The following is a 26,722-nucleotide window of genomic DNA, read 5'->3' on the forward strand; positions in this document are numbered from 1 at the left end:
CATTGCACATTAACTCCAAGAGCTCTGAGGTGGAAACAAGTCCATGACTTTCCTTTACAACCTTTGCTTTGAGACTGATGGGCCACCTCTCCAAGAATTTGCAGGCAGTGACCTCACAAAACAGGAGTCGGAAATTTTGTTCTATCTGTAATGCAAAAATACAGAACATAGAAAGGTGTAATGAGTGACACTGCAAGCTGCATGGAATATTTCAGTTATTCAGCAAATGAACATGTCTTACCAGTCCTGGTGTGTCCAGAAATCGCATTAGGCCTATGAAAACATCTGCTGCATTCTTTTCATTGTTGACCATTGAATGCCGATAAATGGATAAATCCTTTCACAGATGTCTTCATCAGCAGAGTGTCTCAAAAGAGCAATAGCTGCTCTTACATCCTCATCTGATAACACTGTCTCAGTGGTGAGTGGTCTGGATCGACCATGGCCTGGCCCACCAACTTAAGAAAAAAACGCAGTATGACTATGTTATCAACATTTCTGAGGACAATTATGTATTTAATGTTGAAAAGTTCCCTTTACTTACATATCCATGTTGCCCTGTGCATACATCACTCTTATGCTTTTAGGGGGAGATCTCCTAATGTATAAATTCAATAATTGGCATTAAACATCACAATTAAAAATAATACAATGTTAAAAATTTTCTTTATATCCTACATTTTTGATTCTTACCCATGTTATTCTTTCATCTCAGCCACAAGTATGTTTCTCATCCATCTTCTGGTTGCATCTCTCAGAGATTTGTTTTTTGCATACTCTTAAACCTTTCTATAAAATAGAAACTTAATATTACTTAACAAGTCATTAACATTGCTATTAGTTCATTTATACAAAATACATATTTCTTATTAAATAATGAGCAAAACTCTAAAGTAGTGTATGCCTTTGGCATTTGCTTAAAATAATATAAACCACCAGTAAAGTTAACTTTATGGTAATGTTACCCACTTTTTCTGAAAGTACGTTCGCTTATGTAAGCTAATTAGCGATTATTAGCTTACTGATAAACGGTAATTTAGTTGTTCAAACTGTGCGATTTGACATGTTACAATGATATTATTTAGACGGCATTTAGAAGAAATACATAGTTAAAATGTTTTAGGTTCATATTAAGGCAGTGAGAAGATAAGGAACATCTGAACTTTTAGCAACTGCTAGCATGTAGCTACTGGACAATATCATTAAACCTATGGGTAAATGCTGCTAACATGTACTCACGCGACATCAGTGAAACTATAAAGAGCTATTTAGTTTAAAAATACCGTTTAAACAATGTTACCAGTATGGGAATGTTAACTTCACTTACCTGACTGTGGCAGCTCTTCGGAGAAAATTCCATGCACATTAGAGCTATGAGGCCGCACACGCCTGCGGACTGGTAATAATCAACACTGTGTGGAGTTAAGTCTTCACTGCGTGACTAACAAACTTTACACTGACTTTTAACTCTGATGTTAGAGCTGGTTTACTCCTCATAGAGTTGTAAATACTCTATCTAGGTTAAAATAGGTTTACTCCGAAATATTGACACTCCATTTTTTACTGTGTACCCAACAATAAAAATACCCCCCCAAAAATCACTTTTCCTATAATAAATCTGTAATAACTATAGGGCCACACATGTGCTGGAAAATCATATATTTTTATTAGTTTTCTACACTGATTTTACATCTATTTACATTTTCTACATGCATCCCTTGCTCTCTTTCTACTAAACTTCTTTTTTACCCTTTCCTAGTGTCCTTCTTCAGGCCCTGCTTCCAACCTTTTCTTTCTTTCCTCTTTCTTCCTTCTTTCCTGCAAATATCCAAATATCCTTTACGTCTTCCTTCTTTGTTTCCTTTTCATGTAACATCCGTCGCTTCTATCTGTGAGTGGGCCTGAGTAGGGGTGGGTGGTATAAACGGTATAGGGTAGAAACGATATAAATTTGGCCAACGTTAGCGATTTTGACTATACCACTATACCGCGATAGTGCAAGTTGATGGTGTCATTAAGCTGCTCCTGCTTTGGTCAAAAGCATATGGCAGCAGCTGCAAGCATTATCATCTGTAAATTATGCCGGGCAACAGTAATAGTAAAGAGACGAAGCACTTTAACAATATGGGGAAAGCAAAAACTGCGCTTCCTCCACTTCCGTACCATTGATTCATTAATGCTGAATTCCCTAACAACTGCTCTATTCCCATGTTGTTGCTGTATATTAAAGACTAAGCTCGTATTGTGGATGGATTATCTCAGTTGGTCTCCAGAGCTGTAAGTTTCAGTTTTTTCACAAGTCTCTCAGTCAGAACATGGTATATCATGTTTAGGTGGAAATAGCAAGCTAACTTCCTGCTACCTTCTAACTCTGTTAAACTGAAAAAAATCTATTTTCATTGATGCCTGGATGTTAAACTTAATTGTTACACCTGGTAAAGCAGCAACATTAACCATTTAATTATAGATGAAAGAATTTCAGACAGTTTTTAACACTCAGTGATGTGGCAGTGTTCATCTGACTTTGGGAGTTTTGGACCCAGATTACTCTGCAAGGCTCCTGATCACGGTAGCCATAATGCTCTGACAATCCATCGAGTAGTGCAGCTTCCTAGCTTACCAAAGTTGTACTAAAACATTTTTTGACAGATTTTTGAGCGCTGTGTACCACATAAAATTGGTTCAAGGTCAGTAAGCACAACCAGAATACATACACAAGGCGCCACCATATTACGAATTACGCATTGACGATTTTTGGGAAAATTAAAAGATTTTAACTGTGCCTTATAGTGCGGAAAATACGGTATATGAAAGGTATGGCTTAGCTACAATATAAAAGGATAGCATGGCAGCATCCTATTTACGATAGCATAAAGTGCATTAAACTCTGCAAGAAACTGAAAACAACTTGTATGCCTTAAATAAACAGTGACAAACACCTATATTTCTCTGGACACACATACAGGGACACAAGTGAATCAACCCAAAACAAAGAGACCAGCACTGTGGTTTAACATGTTACATTTGATTCAATTGCACCCAGTCCAGTCTGTGACCGCCCACTTATGTCCAGACTTGGAAAGAACATATCCTGCTACATCTTCAGAACAAAAGTAAACTTATAATCTGGATCTTGGAACTAAAGTCAAAGAATGTAAATGGTAATATAGTCAAAATGGAAATGACAGGAAGCAACAAATGTTTATTGTTTATTGATTATATCCAATACAGATATAATGTAATGATTAAAAGCTGTGCATCCTATGTAGATTTTGATTAAAGTTTCTGTGGGTGTCCTGATTAAGGCAATTTTGTATTCCATCTAAAAATAACTAAGGCAACGGCTGATGCTAATGGGAATCCTGAACAACAACACCAAAAATAAAGTGAATGATTGCTGACCTTTGGGTGGCTGCAGCAGCCGGGATTCCTTGAACAGATGTCTGTTCTGAACAGGGAAGATCATTTTCTCCTTTAGCTCGTTGATCACCTCCTCCAGACCTGCGATATCCCTCCATGTGATCTGCACACAGGAAGAAATCTGGATGGATATTGCCTGCTAGTGCTGATGGAGGAAAAAAAACCCACACTTCCTGTTTCTGTCAGTACTGGGTGCTGTCAGTTCTCTGTTGTTTATATTTACGCATTCAGTTCAAACAACACATAACGTAAAGTGGCATTACCTGCATGGTCTGCGGGTCAACCCGGTCAGCATCAATACACTGTTCATATGCCGACAGTTTAACATTTTTGGATTTATTTTGACTGGTCCTCGTTGTCTGAAAGACACAAAAACAGAAACAAATCAAAGACTCAGCCTGTGCTCTATGTCAGGATCATACTGTCCTTATCAGCAGGAGACATTTTTTAAATAAAACATACAGGATGAAATATACATATAGTGGGATGCAAAACTTTGGGCAACCTTGTTAATAGTCATTATTTTCCTGTATAAATCGTTGGTTGTTACAATAAAAAATGTCAGTTAAATATATCATACAGGAGACACATACAGTGATATTTGAGAAGTGAAATGAAGTTTATTGGATTTACAGAAAGTGTGCAACAATTGTTTAAACAAAATCAGGCAGATGCATAAATTTGGACACTGTTGTCATTTTATTGATTCCAAAACCTTTAGAACTAATTATTGGAACTCAAATAGGCTTGGTAAGCTCAGTGACCTCTGACCTTACATACACAGGTGAATACAATAATGAGAAAGAGATAGAAAAATCTCGGATAGACAGAAGCGACGAATGGTGAGAACAGTCAGAGTCAACCCACAGACCAGCACCAAAGACCTACAACATCATCTTGCAGCAGATGGAGTTACTGTGCATCGTTCAACCATTTAGCGCACTTTATACAAGGAGATGCTGTATGCGAGAGTGATGCAGAGGAAGCCTTTTCTCTGCCCACAGCACAAACAGAGCAGCTAAAGCACATTTGGACAAGCCAGCTTCATTCTGGAATAAGGTGCTGTGGACTGATGAAACTAAAATTGAGTTATTTGGGCATAACAAGGGGCGTTATGCATGGAGGAAAAAGAACACAGCATTCCAAGAAAAACACCTGCTACCTACAGTAAAATATGGTGGTGGTTCCATCATGCTGTGGGGCTGTGTGGCCAGTGCAGGGACTGGGAATCTTGTCAAAGTTGAGGGACACATGGATTCCACTCAGGATCAGCAGATTCTGGAGACCAATGTCCAGGAATCAGTGACAAAGCTGAAGCTGCACCGGGGCTGGATCTCTCAACAAGACAACGACCCGAAACACTGCTCAAAGTCCACTAAGGCATTCATGCAGAGGAACAAGTACAACGTTCTGGAACGGCCATCTCAGTCCCCAGACCTGAATATTATTGAATATCTGTGGTGTGAGTTAAAGAGAGCTGTCCATGCTCGGAAGCCATCAAACCTGAATGAACTAGAGATGTTTTGTAAAGAGGAATGGTCCAAAATACCTTCAACCACAATCCAGACTCTCATTGGAACCTACAGGAAGCGTTTAGAGGCTGTAATTTCTGCAAAAGGAGGATCTACTAAATATTGATGTAATTTTTCTGTTGGGGTGCCCAAATTTATACACCTGCCTAATTTAGTTTAAGTAACTTCTCAAATATCATTGTGTTCATATGATATATCTAAAAGAAATTGATGATGCAAACAACCAATGATTTATGAAAGAAAATCATAAAAATTATCAGGGTGCCCAAACTTTTGCATCCCAAACTCAGTCATCCAGGTCATGACAATCTAAGGAACTTGGAAAGAAAAGTAACTTGAACCCTGTTGCTTCTTGGAATACAGGATGAAAGTTAAAATACAACCAAAAAGAATAGAGAAAGTTATAGTAGAGAATAAGCAATGAACTCCTCACCCCATCTTTTAGGGAGAGACCAGCCACCCTTCGAAGAAAGCTTATTGTTGCTGCTTGTATCTCGTTCTTTTGGTCACTATTCAAAACTCATCACCATCGGTGAAGGTATGGACATAGATCGACCAGTAAATTAAGAACTCTGCTTTTATGCTCAGCTCTCATTTCACCACAATATGGTACAGTGTCCACATCACTACAGTCGTCAATCCGACAGACTCTCAGTGCAGGACTCACTTCCAAATTCCTCATGAATTCTCTTACCCACTCTTCCTTAACCTCTGATGCTTTCATCGAGGTGAAAGAAAAAAAGGTTAGGAAAAGGAGAGAGGACAGTTTTTCTGGAACCTACAAAGTTTTGGTTACATCCTGTTAGAAATGTTCCTCTTACTGTAAACCCTTCCTGGCAGATCTGATTATAAGCAGCTTCAATCCATTTAGTTTGGTTATTTGTGCTCAGAGTGATTCAGAGTTTAAGTGCTTCTGCTGACTGTACAAAAAAATCATTAATCTCTTCTTGGTGCTGACATGAACAAACAGTCTGTGTTTATGATTGTCTTCTTTCTTGTTTGCACAAAAGCTTGTTCTGTATAGTTATTAATCAAGATGGCTTTAAAGTGTAATTTTAAAAATGTCTTTACAAATGAAAACAAAGGCAAAATTGAATATTCACTGAAATTATCAGGTAATACCTGCACATGAGCAAATCTGAGATTAAACATGAAGAAGAATCAGTGTTGAATCTTACCTTAATGTGGATTAATTCTATCTCAAGATGAAACCTGTTGCAATTAAGTTTGATTACTCTCTCACCTGGCTGTGAGGCTTCTCCTGCTGCTTCCTTTCCTGGTATAACCGGTATATGACACCTAGGCCTACGCCCAGAAAAAAAGTGATCCCTCCATATTGCACAGAGCTCAGTCCCATTGTCACTTCAAAGATTCTGAGACACAAACAGGTTTACACAGACATTAATGTATAAAATGCTACCAAGAAGATGAATACAAACAGCACGAGCATAAGAGCTCACCACCTGGCCTCACTCACTGCCTGTGTGACTGAGGCCAGGTGGTGTATTCTTTGTGGATACAAATGTTTTATGGAGGACAGAAGTCTAAAAAATGCTCATTCATCTAGAATTTTACAAAGTTCAGGAAGAAACTGAGAGAAAACCAGAAATCTGAATCTCACTCAGAATTGGGGATGGGATGCTTGATACTGACATTTTGACACTGTTGAGCTGACAAAGTACAAATCTTTCGAAACACTGGCGGCATTCCAAAAGTCCCTCCTATCTCCTCTTCCTAACCTCTTTTCCTTCGTCTTAATGAAAATGTAATTGAGGTCAAGTAAAGGCAGATTGGAAGATTGATATTAAGAAAAGAGAAAAGCAATGCTCTAAGACTTTGAACAACGTTACACTAACAATGTGATGCCGAATGTTGGCTGTGTTGAAACTACAATGTGCAGAACATGAACTACAAAATAGCTGTACCTTTACCCCAGAATCTTCTAACCATGTCATATAAATGAGAATATCCTGTGGAAAATGTGTTTTCATTGCAAAGGCTGGAATTTTACACTAATATTTAGGTCCAGATTTAAATTATTTTGACATTAAAAAGTTTTTTTGATTTACTAAAGAGACACAGTGCCAGTTTTGTGACAGCAAGTTATGAACAGGAGAATTTTTGAGGCTGGTCGAATTGCATATCCATTTATTATATTTAAATGAGTCGCACAAATTTGAACTACAAAGTCTGTGGCACACAATTTACTGGAAATTTCATGAAAAAATCATCTCTTGTTGTTGTGATAGAAGAGCTACAAGGAGTTTTAATTTTTAGGAAGAGAGATGCAATCAGAAGACGTGTGTAATCGATAGTTTACGTGGATGGCTCAAAACTGTGGGGACATTACCAAAAACTCTTCTCTTAGGCCTCACACTGAGTGTTTAGAAGTGAGCTCCACCAATCGTTCCTCAAAAGTAATAGGAATTTACTCACAAGAATCTCATATTAACTGAATATTAACTTAAGTTAATTCGCTAATTAACATATTAACTCCTTGGAGGGCATTTCTATTCAATTCAATTATTTATAGAGAGACATTTCTCCTGATTTCCCTCTGAAAAATTTGAACACGACAATAGCGCCAAGTCACAGTTGCCTCAAGTCCCCTGCTTTTTTTGTGCAAAGCTAACTGAACAGTGTGCTATATTAATGTTAATAATAAAATATTATTCGTATATAGAAATATCAAACTTCTTTGTCTAAGTTTTGATTCTAATAAAGGTACTGAGCTTGAATCCGTTAAGTTGAAGATGATCAGACGATAATAAAAATGAAATAGCTCTTCTTTCTCCTACATTGGAAAGAAAGTGAAACCTAATTAACCAGGATGACAACTAAGATCAAAATTAGGTTAAGACATCAAAATCATCCCAGCACAGATGATGTCCTTGCAAATTCTACTTAGTAACAAGTACTTAAACCTCATAATTTCAGTTTTATTACCGGTAATAGTCTAAGGAGAGTCCCAGATATAAGCCCCCAAGTAAATCTGGGACTCTCCACCATTTGACCTTAGAACTGAAGAATCTTCTTGGATGAGAGGTGAAAGATCATCAAGCAACTTAAAGAAGTCCAGATGCTTTTCTTTCCAACCTCCTTAGACTACAATGACATGGATGACTGAGAACCTTCACAAATTACCAACTTTGTTACTTTGTTACTGCTATTTTTCCTTTGGTATTGTTGAAGAAAAAAACAACAACAACAACCCTTCAATATCGTACTATGTGTATGGATAACAAACACTTCATTTATAGCTGGAACAATGCAACATTTGAACAGACTTATGTGAAGTTCTTCATGAGATTCAGTCCTTAGGATCCTCACACATTTAACAATTAATTTCAAACAGAAATTCACAAAGTATTCGCATATTTAAACATTTCATTCCATATTATGCTGAAAGTGAAACTTTTACAAATAAATATGCCATAAAGCTAAGATCTTGTTCACAACTGTCTCTACAAAACTGACACTGAGACACATAGCTAAAACAAGACAACACGCTGTGGCGAAGTAAGATTCGCGTTTTGTAGTCTAACTGTAAGGTTGTTCTCGGGTTCTCCTCTTTTCCTAAGTCCATAGCTATCCTTATCAACAAACAAAGTGGGAAGGAATATTATATAGGAGGGAATTTTGAAATCCCTGTTTTGAATCACACTTCGGATTACCTGCGCCGACACACAAGCATCCCACTATAGTATTATCCACCGCACTATGGAGGCACACTCCACATACTCGAACATACTGAATTACTATTATATAAAATTACTATTCTTATTATTAATTAAAATAATATTATTTATTGTTATTATTTAAAAAAAAAAAAAAAATCTCACCTACAGAGGCAAAACACGAAGACTTCAACAAACAAGTCCGGTAGAGAGAAGCAGCAGATGTCGTTTTAGGAGAAATCACATGATCGATACAGCTGAGGTGTGGCACATTTGTGACATGCCAAACGTGGGAGCTGCAATTTTCGATTTATTTGCATTCGTGCTGAGAGGAGGTGACTGTCTTTTGTGCTCTTGGCACAGTTTACGTTTTGTGCTCGTTTATCAGCGGGAAAACACAGCAAGGGAACTAAACAACGAGGCGAGACGAAGAAAGTAAAACTAAATACAAAGCACAACAGAGAACCAACATAAAACAGTGAAACAAAACGTGAGAACACCTTTTAAAGTGAAGAGGACTTAACAACAACAGAATACACAGGAGGGAGGAATAAAGTGAAACAAGGAATATAAACAAAGTTTAACAATAGACAGAAAGTAGATAGCAAAACCAAAACTAAGAAAGCCTGTGAATATAAAAATAGACCAACCACAAAATATGTGCTTAAGGAAAAGAACGTAAAACTGAAAAAACAAAACAAAAACAAAACCCAACCAAATCACGAGTCCGTGCGAGCGATTTAGTGTTAAAAAAAACAACAACCATCAAAGAAACAAACAAACAAACTTGAATGTCCAAATTTATTCTTCCTCTATAATAACCTGTTTCCACTAATTTACAGTCCAGTTTTCAGTCCATCATGACTCAGCTCTTTCTCCCTCGGTAATAATCAGTAATCTTATAAGCCCCACCCCAAACAAAAGAAAAAAAAAGAAAAAGAAAAAAATGATCATAAACGTATGGCAATGGAATATAATGTGTGTGATAGAAAATAAAACTGTTGAACAAATTTATCATTTTGTGCTGTTCTTAATTTTAGACAAAAGGTTTACTTTTTCTGACAAAAAAATGCCACCTTTTTAGACAGGTGTTTTCGTGGACCTGTGTCGGTGTGGAAATGTGTTAAACCATAATAAAAAGGTTATTATTAATGAAACAGCTGCTTCTTAACAACGGGGGGCATTGAGGACGGGGGGAGATGGAGGTTGCAGGCCCCGTTGATTATTCCAAAACAAGGAACACTGGAACCACAGGTAGACTTACACACGCTCCAATTCTGCGTCAGTCGGTCGCACAGGAGCAAGATTCCACGAGTTAGTGTGTTTCGTCCTCGCACATGAGAAAGAGTGGCTACAATGACAATCTCTCGAACTCCTCCCAGACCCGTCAATAAAGTCATTTCAGAGAGACAGGCTTTCTCTTCAGCCACTCAGAGACCAGGGGGAGGTTTTGATCTGACCAATGAGCTGAATTTACGGCCTTCTGAGGAGTGAAGCCTGCAAAGGTTTTGAAATCAACCAAGGCAGCTTTGCAGAATCTCCATAAATATAAAACTTGGTGTTTCTGGTCCCCTCACCACATTCAAGTGTTTTTCCAATTAAAACATCGCTCTTTCAGATATTTTTGCTGAACTGCCAAAGAGCAATTTTTACCCCCCAGCCTCTGCATTAGGATCTGATCCAGCACAATCTGGACCGACAGCGGCACACAGGCTGGAGAGCACTTCGTAGCCAAGTGTGAACAAACTGTGGATTAAGAGAGAGGACATCCAAGTTAGCGTCTTGCTTCCGGAGGTCATTTATTTCTTCAACATATGGATTTTGTGAGAATTGCATCATAATAGCAATCACATTAGTCTTCTTATTAGCTTTAAGCTTGTATATCTGACAAACAAATATTACAAATAAATATTCATCGTGTCGTTATTTAATCCAAAAACAACTGGAAACGGCCACAAAGTCCAGCAGCTACTGACAAGTTGTCAAAATGTATGTTGTCAGTGACAACATTACTAATAATGAGGATAATGTTGATGACTATTATTGTTGTTATTGTTGTTATTTCTCACAAACTCAGCAGTAACAGCTTAAACCTGCTGCAGCTGCATTAACAACAACAGTCTGTTAATTCATTAACTGTCACACTCAACCTGTCAGTTTATCAACCTTTTTTTTTTTCAAAAACAAAAAAAACAAAAAACAAAACTCTTCAAAATCTCTCAGCTGGATGAAAAATCATTTTTGTCTTCTGTGTAAAAGTTTCATTTTGTCTCAAAAATAAAACCTAAAAAATAGACTGGTGTATTGGATATAGTTTCATTATAGTGTAGCGATGTGCAAGCGATGCTTCATAATTATCAGTCAAGGATCAGTTAGGTTTTAGTTTAGCCCTTGACTCCTGCTCATGTTTCTGATACACTTCCTGACCACTTTAAAGGAACAGGTCAACCTCTCAGGGAACAGATTTATTTTCTTTACACTAAATGAAGCACAGACATACCTCTGAGCCTGTTTGCTCTGATGTTCTCACTGCAGGTGGATATGCAGGGATAGAGGTTGGAGGTGTGGTGGTGTGTTTCTCTAAAATAAAGCAAACACAGTCATTACATTATTGTGTCCTTGAAAGCTGGTATCACCTCCTCCAAGCTGTCACCTTCCTTCCTCTAATGTCTGGACCGCCTCTTCAACTCTGAATAAAACCCTTTTCCATGTCTCTGTTTTAAATATGGGCAGAGGTTCCAAAGGAAAGGTAGAAAGTCCTGTTGTCCACTGCAAGGAACACAGAATATGTCATGAACACTTGGTCACCCAGTGATTTACTGTCATTCGTGGTTTTGGTTCTTAATTGTTTTCTGCTTATGTTACATTTATAGTTTCTAGTCTTTAGTTTTCCATCACTGTGCTTTCCTTCTGTTCCATCTTTCTCATTTAATTCAATTCAATTTTATTTATATAGCGCCAAATCACAACAGCATTTAGTTGCTCTTGCCTCCGTGTTCCATGTTCCCTCTCTGTCTGCCCAGTCTGTGTTAAACCTGTGTCTGTGTCTATGTATTTGTCTTACTTCCTGTTTTATTTTGATAGTCCCGCATCCTGTGCTAGTATATTCACTTTTGCTTCCTCCCTGTCTGGTTGTGTCTGTTCAGTCCCAGCTGTGTTCCCACCTATTCTGTTCATTATCCTGCACGTGTATTTAAGTCTTCAGTCTCCTTCACTTCATTGTCACATCCTTCACAGTAGCTGTGTGTCTGTTTCACGGTCTCCCAGTTATAAGCGTTTTAGTTGTCAGGGTCTTTATTTGCTTCTTTTAGCATTTTTTGTTTTATTTTTGTAGTTTGTTTTAGTCAAGTATTAAAGCAAATAAAAGATGCCTCTTTAAGTTAATCTTTTGTCTGTCTCCTGTGTTTGGGTCCTACCCTTGTCAGCTCGCCATGACAGATTTTGACAAGTTTTTTTTAACAAGGGTTAAAAATATTGTACGTTTAAGACTCTCATATTTTGGAAATAAAAATATTTCTAGCAATAGAAAAATAATATCTGTAAATAAATATCACTTAAAACATACAGAAAATGTGGAAGAAACAATGCCCACCATTTTGAACATAATGTGCCGACACGCCCACAGGAAGGCAATTGACTTTTTAATAAAATACTTTCACAGTAGTGCTTAACCATTGATATCAGTAAGACAACACTGCCACTATTAGGTAAAAAGGGAACATTACACTCACATCTGTGCGATATGCATTAGATCATGAGAGGGAGGTGGTGTTGTTTAAATGATGCTTTCAATAGTTTATAAAAAGAAACAGGAGGCCGATGTTGTACTCTTCCTAATAAAATGGTAGTTTTCTTTCTCTGGCAGCATGTGGAGTCTCACACTTGGGGACTTTCAATAACCCAAACAACAACACAATACATCGACACAAATAAATTACAAAACAACAAAACAAAACACACAAATACATTATTATTACTTGAAGCAGTTAAGAATTTAAATGATCACTGATGATAATGAAATGAATGTGATGTGAGTAAAATATAACCTACTTATCAAAACTGGTGGTGGACGTTAAGAAGACGTTAAGAGGTTAAAATCTTAACACTGAAGCCACTCTGATGTAACAGCCAGTTTCACCAGTACATGGCAGCAGACAATAAGACTCGTCTATCAAGCTTGACTGAGAGGGTTAATTCAAGATTGTCTCTGAGCTTGTTCAGGAGATGTGATCCAGTCTGAGTCACATGTTCAAGTTTGTAGATTATCAGACACTAAAACAGTTCAGGTTTCTGTTCTGATCTTAAACTACTGAGGGAGACACTATGAATGTTTCCCTGAAGAAGGAGCAATAAATAAAACAGCTTTTCAATAAATAGACGACCAAACAATTACTATCTACTAATATAACCAGGTTACTCTCCCCCGTGCTTATATAATTTTAATACAGTCCAAGATAAATTACTGAAATTACTTTATTTTGACTGAATAGCAGACAAACAAATTAGAAGTTTCAAATCATTAAAACAACAACAACAACAACAACAAAAAGGTAAATATTCCCATTTTAAAGTTGCTAATGCAGAATTTTCTTATTAAACAATTAATTAATGTAAATGAAACAATTTTCCATCCCTGCATCTGTTGGTTGGTTTCCAGCTCATTACGGAAATAAAGAAATTACAACTCTTCATAGAGTCAGTACTAAAGCTTTTCTGTTCAGCTTCAGTACTCCCTAAAAAGCTGCTGGTGTTGTAGGTTAATGTTTATTCTGTTGGATTGTTTTCTGTGTTAAACAGAGGCATACATAGGTTAGCCACAACCAAATTGGAAGAGATAAATTTCCCATCTGACACTTAGGTGAAACCCACAGAACCACAGAAAAACAAACGAGAACAAAACTATTTTAGTCCTGCATAGAAACCACATCTATGCTGCGTGAACAATAACAAACAAACAAAATGTAAAATTTAAAATTATTTAAAATATTTTAAACATTTTAATATGTATTTTCTGACTGTTTATGTTGAAAAAAGGTAAACTTTTAAAGGTACAGTCAATATAGGTAAAGTCTAATTAAGTGATTAAAAATACATAAAACATGAAAAAAAAATCTTTTGAACACATTGATCTGAGGTGCTGGGATGGACCAGTTAGAGACCTGCAGCTGGACATCAGTGGTTGGACTGGTGAACTACTTCAGTGAAGAGTAGACGACGTCTGGCTCTGGTTTAAAGTCTGAACACAAACACACAGTTCAAACAACAGGAAACGTGATTACAAGCAGTTCAAACTTGACTGCATGAGAACCAGCTCAGCTTCAAATCACTGAGTTTCCATAATCCACACACACTTTAACTGCTTCTTAATTCATCATCCATGAAACTCACACCTTTATATCAATAAGCTTATTAACTTCATTAGATTACATTAGAAAAAAAATGCTGCTTCCAGACAGACTGAAAAGTGAGAATTAAAGACATCTGAAAACTTCATCCACATTACTGGATCTGGCCCTTTTAAGTAGGACTGCCTTATGTTATGTCAATTTTAATAATAAATCATTGACGGAAACCTTTCTTGTGTGTTCTCCATGTGCTTCTGACTTTTTGATGTTTTTTTACTAATAAAAAAACTATAGCAATGTACATCACAACCTTATAGAACGGGGGAAGGGTTACCCGATGGCATGACAGGCAGTAAATTAATCTGAGAAGGTGCATTACAAAATAAATGGCTGGACCAGCGGTGAACATTGCAAATTAGCTCGCATAGACACATTAGTTGTGCCGCTATGACGGTATCTTAGCTAACAACCCCAACTACAATATTCAACTTGTAATTGGCTAAAATAACTTAGCCTACCGGTGAGAGGGACATTGCTAGCTGGCAGTTTTTTCAAGCGATGTTGAAATTTCCACATTCCAACACTTCAAATGCTTCAGGAGCTGTCCGCTCAGTGCAGCATCAGCACCACGGAAATCCATAGACTCGAGACAGAATTCAGTGTGTTTTCGGGACTTTCAGGTGGACCAATGTTTTCTTTGCTGATCAAACCAGAAAGGTTTAATGAGCAGCTGGATTTGTCTCTCTTTAACTGGCTGGACACAGGACATCGAAATGCAGCTGATTGAACTGAAAAGCTCGACTCTGTGGGGGTCAAAGTTTGTAGGAAGACGAATGCAGCTGGAATCCACAGCTGTGCGTGTTCATGGAGCTTGCATTTTCACCTGCTGGACATCACTACCTGACAAGTTTAACTGTCTTCAGAACATTGCAGAGGCCTTATTGACAGTATTTGGCTCTACATATCTGTGTGAGCAGATTTTCTCTCACATGAGTGTCCTCAGGTAGCCATCTGAATGCTGGACACTCGGAGACCTTTGAATCTGAGTGGGAGACCAGAGATCACATTAACATGTGTCTCTAACATGTCACATTGGCCCAGTTTATTTTTCTTATCATTGTTGTGAGGAGACCATAAATAGCATTTGTATTTTCTGTTGTACAGTTCATTTGCTGTTATGGAGTTCTTGTTATGGATAAAAAGTGTCTTTTTTTGTTTCAAAATAGCTGATAACTATTCGCTGACAGCTGCCAACATCTGCGAACAAATGGAATTCTATGAAGTTATTCTATACAGTGTGCAACTGTTAATATGGTGTTATTAAATTTATTGCTAATGCAATCATATAGCACAGTGACCTCTGAGGAAAGTTTAGATGGCACTCATCATCAGAAAGGTTGCCAACCCCTGTTATAGAAGGTGTCTTGTGGTGTGAGGTCCCTGCCTCTACATGATTATGTCATTATTCAGTCGAAAGATACTTTTATATATGATATACTATAACTTTTATATATTTATAGTCTATTTCTTATGTACATTTTAGACCTGGGAGCAGAATTCTGATGAACTATTTTTTTTATTTAGGAACAGGCAGCGAGTCATCTCTTCCTGACTCCATGTCTCTAATTATGTGACACACTGGTTTCGCTATCTCTCACACAAATACCATCAATGATTCAATTCCTTATAAACCAGTGAATCGGGTACTGAAGCAGTGACTTGCCGAATGAAGCTTCAGATGTCAGGTGACTCTGTTTGGACAAACCAAGCCTCTGCACAGTGTTTCTGAAGCAGTGTGTGGACACATGCACTGGAGCTTTACTTTCAAATGGGCTATCACTGGTGTGCAGTTTTGTTTTGTTTTTTACTTTGTTTTAGTTAATTATCAAAGCAAACAAAAGCTGCCTCTTTCAATTAATCTTTTCTTTGAGTCCTGCGTTTGGGTCCTACCCTTGCCTCCCAGACTGCTCACTATGACAACCTTGCTGTTGCATCTTTAGTGACTTTTATTAATATTAATCACAAGATTTAGCTGAATTTCATGCATATCAAATGCCCTGTGATAATATTGACCTATCTATGGTCCATCTCTCGTCTTAACTTGACAGCTGAGTAACTATCTGGTTTGAAAATATATTTCATTTAGCTGAACTTAGAAGCAGAAAACTAGAAGACTATTAATGCATTTCTTAAACTGTTGCTTCACATATGAGTAAAATACAACCTGATATTATGGGTCCTGTTAGATTTGTATTGTTGATTGTCATTTATGCTTAGAAATATCTAGTCATATATGCTTAGAGTTTTATAATCAATGTCATGTTGGTAGAGGTTTGATCCTTAGTAGTCTGTGGAGACTCTGTGACTCCCAGAGCACTCTGGCATGCATATCTGTCACAGTCTGGCTGGGGGCAGACTGTATGAAGTGCAAAAAAGGACCCACAATGCAGACTTCCAAGGAACAGGGAGCCAAAACGTGAATGTTAACAAAAAGAGAGCCGTTTAATAAGGCTGGTAAAAAGGGCACAAAGAAAGGGCAAGGCAAACTGAAGTAAATTAACATCAACCTAAACTGGGAGAACTAACTAAACAACAAGAAAAACCTAGACATGAAACATGGCATGGAAAACGTGGCATGAACACAGACGACCTGACAATGACACACTAAAAACAGAGGACTTAAGTACACAGGAGGTGATTAGGGGAAGTGGAGACACATGGGGGAACAGCAGACACTAATCTGACATAACGAGACAAAGGAAGCAAAGTAGACTACGCTGACATAGGACACAGACCTTCAAAATAAAACAGGAACATGAGACACAGACAAGACAGTATAACCTTGAGGACATAAGGCACGCAGCAAGAAACACATAAAGGGCAAAAGGAGACTAATACACAGGGGTAGAAGACACAAGGGGAATCTAAATAAATAAATGAACTTAGATAATCTAATGAACTTCAAAATAGACCATGAATATCAAAATAAACTCAAACTTAAAACGCTGGGTCAACAGACCCAGGAACGTGACAATATCTGCTCTTACTGATAAATGGTAAAGACCCCCCCCCCCCCCCCCCCCCCACACACACACACACACACACACATTCCTGTTCCTGTTCCTGACATGACATCATATAGTCCAGATCCAAGAAGTGAAATACTAATTAACTAAAGGTTTAGGGCAGTCTGAGTTATTGGTGATGGGAATTACCTGTACATACACTGGCCTCATTATGAGAAACTTTGTTCACCAGCGAAATTGTAGATTTTTTCTTCCATATTTGAATAAAAATGAAAGCTTTCAGTTCAGTTTCCACTGTGCAAAATATACCTTAGAAAAAGTGCATTATTAACCTTATAGTTTTTTGCACATGTTCTAAAGATACAGGACATGTTCTAGCCCAGAGGGTCCATGAATTGTACTTAGTGTAGTTGGACCAGTTATAACCAGTTCAACTATTTTTTTGTTCCTGTGTGTGCATGCATGTGTGTGTGTGTGGCAGCTAAGTTGTGCTGTGCATAGCCGAGAAGCTAACATATAGTAAATGGGTAATAGATGATAACAGTTACATTTTTAGTATCGATCCCACCGGGGTTCCAAGTGTTATAGAGCCTGTTATTAATAAATGACATAAATGCCATAACAAAGAGGGTCAAGGTAAATGGACTGATTCTTAAATCGCACTTTTCTACTCTCCCGCAGTACTCAAAGCCCTGTATACAAGATGCCTCACTCACCCCATTCACACCCACTCATACAAGCACTTCTAAACCCAAGTGTAAACTAACCAACATTCACACTCTGATGAACACAACTTGGGGTTAGTATCTTGCCCAAGAATATGTAGCATGCAGTTGGGTCGAACCACCAACCTTCCAATCAGTAGCTGATCTGCTCTACCACCTGAGCCACAGCCACAGGTGACAACTGCTACTCAGTCTGTGGCTTTTTGTCAGACTTTGTTTTTTGTAGTCAATTCTCTCTTTGCTGGGTACCACGTACTATGAGCTAATGGAAAATCATGAAAACCATAGAATGCTCAGCCGAGTAGGTCTTAATGGAAAAGGGGCTTTGGTGAAGAGCTTTCACCACAGCTCTTTTTTGTTTTTTGTCTCTTACATAGTGAGATCAGAAGCTTGATATCCTGAGCTCAAGTGAGAACATAATTAGCTTTGCATTAAAACATTAAAGTAGCTATCATTACTCTAAAGTAAAGGTTAAAGAGCTGCTGTACCTCTGGTCCTCTTTGGTCTGATAGTTATTTGTCCATAACTGATGTCTTCAGTTCTCACTGCCGAGTAGATTACAGGTGGATCACTCTCTGTAGAATAAAAAAACCCCATAAATTACCAAAGTTACAACAACTACAGTAAAGTAGTAGTATTACACTTGAGCTCTGGCAAAGCATCTTTAATTCTGTTTAAGGTGACATTAAGTGATAGTTGTTGATAGCAGGAGGTTTTCACAGTTTTTTTTCCCTCCAACCTCTTAACACCTCTGCTGTGAAACAAAGAACAAAGAACTGGCTAACAAGCTAACAAGAGGGCTCAGACGACCACAAACCTGCCATCTTCTTTCAGTTCAGGCTCACACATTTCACCACAAAGCACAAAGTGAACACTTCTCACAGCATAAAGACAAGTGCTGGCCAAACCAATAAACTCTGGTGGGAAGTCTCTTTAGTGTTAGACTACATGTCAAAGAAAGTAGCTGCCATAGTTTTAAATGCAGAAATCAGAATGATTTATTGTATTAAAGAACCTTTGTTCTGTTTAGTTTGTCTATTTAAACAGGATTAACAACAAATTCACGCTGCCAATAAATAATTTCAATTTTAGCTATTTGGACTCATTGCTTAGTTCTGGCACTGCCAAAAGACACAACACAACACAATATGGCCCATTTAAAGAGCAGCCTGTGTGAGTAGTTAAGGCCACATGTGACATAGAGAAAACTCCAGATATGCCAAATTTGAACAAAACTCTCTCTCTATAAGTGATTATGCGAACCTTGTCAATCCAGGTGACATTCAAGCTTCATCTCACTTTCTCTAAGATTCAAGGGAGGCTTGGTTAATATGTTCTGAACCCCTGACCTGACCCCCTATACCATCTGTTATTCAGGATCCCAGCACAGATCGCACTGACATAATCAGTATACAACAGGAGGGCACAAGATGCTACCAGGCAGGGCATACATGGAACACCATAACCAAGTAGCTGGCATACTGTATAGGAACATCTGTGCTGAGTATGGTCTGGAAACCCCAAGAAAAAAATGGACACACCCCTCAGGGTGTTCGAGAATGACCAAGGCAAGGTCCCGTGGGACTTCCAGATACACACAGACAAAATGGTGTTGGCTAACCAACCAGGCATAGCAGTGGTGGACAAACAGAGGAAGACGGCCATTGCAATTGATGTACCTACATCAAGTGATAGCAAGAAGGAACATTAGAGCTCGGGAAGTGGAAGCCTGGGCATCCTCTGTATCCACTGCATATGTTCATAAGCAACCAGAGGAGTCTGCTTAGCAACAGGTTGCTTCTCCCCAAGTCTAGCACCAACAGACTTAAAAACTCCTTTGTCCCACACACCATCAAACTGTTTAACTCCTCATTGGAGGGGAAGGTGAAGGGAAACAGGAGGACAAGGAGGGTGGGGAAACGAAGCTGTAGTGTTCATCACTTTGCAATAGACTGTGCAATAGCTGAAATGTGCAATTAGACCATGTGCAATAGATTTCTGGCTGATTTCTTATAAAGTGTGTGAATGGGTGGATGACTGAATGTAGTGTAAATCGCTTTGAGGTCCGTGGGGAATAAGTAAAGCGCTATACAAATACAGGCCATTTACTATTTTATATGAATGTTATTTGCACCCAGGTGAAGAGAACGGCCCAGCACAGAGTCCGTTGGCGTGGTATTGTTGCAGACCTATGCTCCACCAGGAGCCTACAGGAAATTGATTGATTTGATGAATGTTATTTAATTTAACTGCCATAAACAGGATGTGAAAAATGCTAATAATAACAACTGTACCACATTAAAACATTTACAGCAGGTGGGATTTCCAATCATTAAGTGATGACATGTTGAATTCTGCTTCTGGGTCCAAACTACTCTAAGTTTATTGAGGCTATTGTGTTTTAACATGTTTAAATGCTTTGTGTCTTGTTCTATTTAATCTGAACAAGCCCATAAAAACAGTCAGTGATCACTCTCTGCCTCTCTCGGTTTTTATTACCGCTGTTTATTTCAAAGCTCAGTTTTTAAAACCTTATGATGTAACTACAGCCCAGCTCATGCAGCAGTATATTAATAACTAATCACGTAATGTGGATGGATTATCTCAGTTCTTCTCCTGACTGAAGTTTGGTCCATTTACAACATCCTGCCATGCCATTGCATTTGTCCCTAACCATCGGGAACCCTCACATTAACTTTTATCAAGTAGAAAAAAAGTTAGCGTTCATCCTCCAGCTTCACTGTGCTAATGTTATGCTAACATAGCTGTGTTGCTAGTGATCATGTAGCACATCATACCAGCTAGACAAACTTCAGTAACTCTAGAAACGTCACTGCTGTTTAGTTTTCTATCTTCATTTATGTCGCAAGTTAAAGCAGAGCTGTATGTTTTAATTTTTGCAGTGGCGGTTAAGCTGCAGGCTTTTAGGCTTCACAACCCTACTTCATGGTTCGTGCATGTCGAAGCTCAGCTTGCTCTTTGTGGGGTTTCAGCCGACGACACAAAATACCATCATGTGGTGGCCTTGCTGGATCCGCTGTCCACCTGCCGTGTGATGACTGTCCTGCGGGATCCCCCCATCGAGGGGAAATACACCACTCTCAAGGCACTTCTGCTGCAGTGCTACTCCTTCTCCGACTCAGAGTGGGCTTAGAAATTCCTGTCTCTGTCTCTCTCGAGCCTGGTTAATGTACTACTGTCCTAACACGCTGTCCTTGCTAGGGAAGGATAACGGCAGATTCCTCTTCATTCACCTCTTCCTCTGACAGTTGCTGAGAACCAGTGTGAGCTGGCCTCGTCAACTCCCCGCTGCTGGCCTTGAAGGATTACCGCTCAGTCGCAGAAGAAGTGGATCATAGTCTTCTGGCTACTAGGAGCTTCAGCATCCAGGCGATAGTTTTGACGGCATCTACCGCGCCCCTACTGATACTCCCGGGGGCTTTCGACTCATCGATGGTGGCTGGGGTTACGCCGTGCTACACCGCTGAAAAGGGCTGTGGTTTTACCATCAGTGTTTTGGACTGCAGCACAGTGCTGTGTGCCGCTTTGCAGTTGGCCCAGGGAAAGGAGCCTGCCAGCACTTTGTAGCGTCCGCAACCGCTGGCAAAAAGGAAAGGCTGCTCTTAGAGGAATCACTCGGGGAGACATTTTCTGGTCGACTCCGGCTCCCAGGAGAGCCCCGGGAACTCTCGTGTCATCTTTGCATACCTCCACAATGGTAAATTGTTTAATCTTAAAAAAAAAATAAAAATAGGAGATTTCCTGCATACCACTAGAGAGAGCCCAAGTACCACCAGTGGTACGTGTACCACAGTTTGAGAATTAGTCATCTAATCTAAGTACCAAGAGCTGGGAGAAGAACTCAAGATGATGTAGTCATGAAAGGTAATAGTGGTCTCAGTGGAAATTGAAGCACTCCCAAACTAGGTGAGTGGCTCCTGCATATCCCAGAAACAACATCCAACATCTCTGTCCAGAAAAGCGCAGTCCTAGGAAAAACAACTGTACTTTGCAGGACACTCAAGCTACCAGGCCTGTGGTAGAAGACTTGACTGTTCAGACTGTTAACTGTTTGGTAACAGTCCAAATGGTCCAGGGGAAGATGGTGTTTGTGGAACTCTAGACTCACCTGATTGTCCTTAGACACCAACTGGAGAGCAGTGGGTCAAACAGGGGGTGGGCGGGATGCAAGGGGTCACCTGTGATGGCCCTGGTTTCCTGATACAGAACGAGCTCCACCTCCAGGTGTCGGAGAGGGCAGCCAATTATTGTTGGGGGAGTGTTAATTACTTTCTGCTCACTTTTCCTGTTCTCTGTTGTGGCCCCTGCGTACCAAACACCCAGGCAGGAGGAGAACACGCTCTCCAATGAAAAGCGGTAGTGGGCCAGTCACAGTTTCTGGTCCAGGTATTCTTCCTGAGAAGACTGAGGAAGTGCAGCCACTGCTACCTTTTTTTTTTTTTTTACCAGGTTATTAGGGTTGTGGGTCAGTTGAGGTTGGTGGAGATATAGGTGTCCAGAAATCTGAAGAGAGAGAGAAATCCCCTTCCCGTCCATTTATACTGAGAGGGGATTGGACCTGTCTGTGCCTCTGTTTTACGGATGTTCAGTTTTAACCTTCTAGGACCTGGTGTCTACATATAGGCACGTCACGTTTTGGGTTGTCTAGAGCCCAGTATGAAATTTTGTTCTTTCAAATGAGCCATATTCCTCAAAGGTTCACAATTGTTGTTTCTCATTTTGTTTTTGTACTCGGGGGAAAATGCTGCTGTGTTCAGACACCAAATAAAGAGTTTTGCACATCATTACTCAGTTGTGACTTTATAGCGTTCTGTTCAACATTATAAAGCCAATTAACAAAGAGATATTAAAAAAGCATGCCATGAAAGAGTTTGTGTCTTAGGAGATTAAGTGGACAAATTCTCTACCTCTGTCTCATCTTCATCAGAGATTAACCCAATGAGTGGCTGACATTGCTGGACTGGGGTCTATCACACCAGACAAGACTCCAGGTGCAGGCTGTGTAAGATGCCCCCCCCCTGAGAGAATACAGCACATGACAGCAGGGTGCACACCATAACCAAGTGGCCGGCAGAACATCTTCCAGACACAGACAAACAAAATGGTGTTGGCTAACCAACCGGTCATGGTAGTGGTGGACAAACAAAAGAAGATGGTCGTAGTAACAGATGTAGAAATACAGAGCGATGGGAACATGAAGAAAAAGGAATGGGAGAAGCAGATGTAGAAAAGCTGTATCAGAGGATCAAGCTTTATACAGTGAATGAGACATTGGCATTGATCCAATTCAGCAGGATCTATAGGGGGGACAAAGTTGATGGCTGGGTGAGTAAGTCCGAGATCCAGAGGAGGCAAGGCAGATAGTGAGGAGTGAGTCCATGAGCTTAAAGCGAAGTAAACAGTCCAAGTGTAGAGATCAGTGTCAATATGGCTCAGACTATATCGGGCTGCTTTCCCTTTATGAGAGAGAAATCTGAATTGAGGGAGCTTTCCACAGATATTTTTCAACTAGGATTTCAGAATTTCAGACTTCCAACTTATTCAGGAACTTACCATGAGACTGTGGTTTTCAACCTGTATTAGGGAGGCTGTGCCTACCCTGGGTACTGAATTACTGGATCAACTGTCTCAAAAATGTTGTTCATGACTGAGAGAAGAATACAAGATACAAGGGGGTTTGGAGAAGACTGTGGCCAAACAGCTTATTGCTGCTTTACAACAACACAGTATAACAATTTTCAGTCTCTGTTTTTATTTATTTATTTTTTTTAAATCCACACTATTCAAACTGCTCTAATCAGAGTGTCAAATTAACTTAACCGTGCTGTATTTCTAGACCTCTACTTTACATTTGACAAAACTGAACATGAAAAAGACATAACTGAGATAAATAGAATTTAAAATGTTGTTGTGACATAAAACAATGAAGTCAGTTAAAAGGTCAACTGTGCTAATAATCCTAGACTATGTGTATTTTCTCTTTTTAGATTAACAGCCCTCTATTGAGTTATCATTATTTTTATTTTATTTTTGGTTTATTTTATTGATTCGATTATTCTGTTATGAGAAACAGGATGAGGAATGATTGCAGAGCTGTTAGTTTCTCTTCTTCGCAGACCACAAAAACACAGTCAACAACACTCAAAGTTTCAACAAAGTGTGAAACTTTAAAGACAAACACTCACATATTTTGGAAGAAGGAAACTAATCAACTAGAAAATATTCAGCATCAAAGATGTAAAGTCTACATTTAAACTCTTTTTACTGTTAAAACAACAAACATTTTTCACTTCTGACTAACCCTCTCATGCTCCATAATGTCCTCATCCAACTTCTTTCTCCTGAAAGTCAAACTTCTACGACACATGTGCCAAATTGCCTGACATTAAAGCTTCATTAACACCCTGATCTAGAGCGTGATAAATTTCTCTGGTTTCGTGACACCTGAGTTCCTAAAGTCCCTGAACCGAACTTCGGGACTGTGTTTGAGCTTTTATATAATGTCATTATCTGACAAATAATATGGCTTATTTGAGGACTTTAATCTAGATGCTGCTGAGCACTAATTAACAGGTATCTGTATCTAAGATAAGATAAGATAAGATAACCTTTATTAGTCCCACACGTGGGAAATTTGTTTTGTCACAGCAGGAAGTGGACAGTGCAAAAGTTATATAGCAAAATTAGAATACAATAAGAATAGAATAGAAATAAGAATACTGTACACAACTGTAAAGAATAGAATAAAATAAAATAAAATAAAATACTATATACAGTAGAATGAATCTGTGTGATGCTCCCATCCAATCTGTGGATGCAGTGTGATAACAAAGCTACAATGTCATTTGTTTGCAAAGCTTCTGACAATTAAAAAATATGTATACTTCTTTAAAGTTTCCTGTTCATCGAAATACAAAATTTGGAACCAATACCCAAAACCCCCCAAAAAGAGAAACATCACTACCTCTGATTCTTTTGCTTGGCTGTTGTTGACAATTTGCTAATTTGATGTTACTGTACTTGATGGCATCTTCTGCAACTTCTTCTTGATTTACTGAAATAAACAAAATTAATGACAAAATACTCTATTCGACGATAACTAAAAAAAAAGGAGGAGGAGAATGAATGTCTCATAAATCTAATCTCATCATATATCATAATAAATGTATAAAAACCCTGCAAAGCAAATCTATAAATCAATAAGTCTGATTTTCACCTTCAGGTTTCCTGTGAACACATCGTCTCACCAGCAGAACCAGTAACACCAGTAGAACCACAACACAGACTGATCCAACACATGACAACACAGAGAGAACAGGAGGAGAGATGGATGTAGGTGGAGGTGTGGATGTAGGTGGAGGTGTGGTGGTGTGTTTGTCTAAAATAAAGCAAACACAGTCATTAAGTTGTCGTCACATTGTGAATGTTGAAAGCTGCAGAAACACAGACAGGTGAGTGTGTCACCTGTGACAGTGATCCAGCTGGATGGAGACTCTCCATGACCGCTGATGTCACACTTGTAGAGGCCTTCATCAGACCTGGAAACATGCTGGATGGTCATGTGACCTGTAGGCTGCTTCCTGATGAGGGAGCCATCTTTATAGAAAGCAGCTGGGAGGTTGGAGGGAGTGGTCTTTGTTTTACAGAGCAGAGTGACGTCATCTCCCTCCATCACAGGGAGGACAGGACTCTGCAGGATCACTGATCCACCTCAACACAGAGACAAACTACAGCATTTCATCCATTTACACACAGCTTCATCAACACTAACTCCACACACTCAGCTTACCAGTGACTGTCAGGTTAACCATGTTACTGATGGGACCCTCTCTGGACTCACACCAGTAAACTCCACTGTCCAATGGATAAACAGTGATGTTACAGGAAGAACCAGACCATCTTCCCCACCCATCTCCACACTGACTCCTCTGTTGTTTGCTTGTGTTTCTCCTCAGAGTCCATCCAGCAGAGCTGTCGTCCTCCTCACAGCTGAGAGACACAAAGTCTCCTTTAAAGAACTGAGAGCTGCTGGGACTCACAGTCAGACGAGCTGTGAGGGTTAAAATGAAAAAATCTTTTAATTGTCAAAACGTGTGACAGAAAAAAAGAAGAAGAAGGTTACTGACCTTGGTTTGTTGTGCTGCTCAGCAGTGAGATCAGAACTAAAGAGAAATGACACTCAGGTTGATTTGAGATGAACATAAAGAACAAAATCCAAATCCAATTTATTTATATAGCACATTTAAAAACAAAAGGTTTGCCCAAAGTGCTGCACAGAAACAAAGGGTAAAACACAAGATAAAACCAATGACACTTACATAAAACATAATAAAACACATAAAAAAAACCCATATCAACTCACGCCAGTCTGAACGCTATGGAAAAAAAGGTGTGTTTTCAAAAGCATTTTAAAAACAGGAAACACAAATGCCTGTCTAATATTTAAAGGCAGCACACTCCAAAGTTTTGGGGCCATAATTGAAAAGGCTCGTTCTCCTCTACGTTTGAGCCTTGAGTTTGGGACAACCAACAGCAGCTGATCTGAGGGTCCGTGAAGGAATATAAGGCTGAAGTTAGTCAGAAAGGTATGGGGGAGCAAGACCATTAAGGCATTTAGAATAGAATAGAATAGAATAGAATAGAATAGAATAATCCTTTAATTGTCCCACAAGGGGAAATTTGGTTGTATCAGCAGCAAAAACACACATATACAAACAGAACAGGACACAGAACAGAAGTACAACTTTTACATATTTACATCATGGACAATAGTTACCAGAGCAGAGTACAGTACAGTTGTTTAAATTAGCGTACACATAGTGTGCAAACATAGCAGGATACTGAAAGAATTTATAAACCAGTGTTAGGACTTTTATTAATTCTGTCATGAACAGGAAGCCAATGAAGAGAAGACAGGATAGGTGTTACATGTTCATGCCTGTGGGTACCAGTTAAGAGGCGGGCAGCAGCATTTTG

At 39.0% G+C, this 26,722-nt stretch overlaps 1 long non-coding RNA gene across 2 annotated transcripts; it reads right to left on the bottom strand.

The window, feature by feature from the left end:
- Positions 1 to 13,600: 13,600 nt before the first annotated feature.
- On the bottom strand, positions 13,601 to 25,022 carry LOC112844598 (uncharacterized). Of its 2 annotated transcripts, XR_003217336.1 has the most exons (4): positions 24,963 to 24,999; positions 24,711 to 24,800; positions 18,214 to 18,300; positions 13,601 to 13,865 (listed from the first exon to the last, which is right to left on the bottom strand). It is a non-coding gene; the product is annotated as an uncharacterized LOC112844598 (long non-coding RNA). The 2 variants fall into 2 exon arrangements; XR_003217337.1 differs by lacking the exon at positions 24,711 to 24,800 and having other exon boundaries at positions 24,963 to 25,022.
- Between the last annotated feature and the right edge of the window lie 1,700 nt (positions 25,023 to 26,722).

Source organism: Oreochromis niloticus, unplaced genomic scaffold (assembly GCF_001858045.2).
Source record: "Oreochromis niloticus isolate F11D_XX unplaced genomic scaffold, O_niloticus_UMD_NMBU tig00000409_pilon, whole genome shotgun sequence".
NCBI lineage: Eukaryota > Metazoa > Chordata > Actinopteri > Cichliformes > Cichlidae > Oreochromis > Oreochromis niloticus.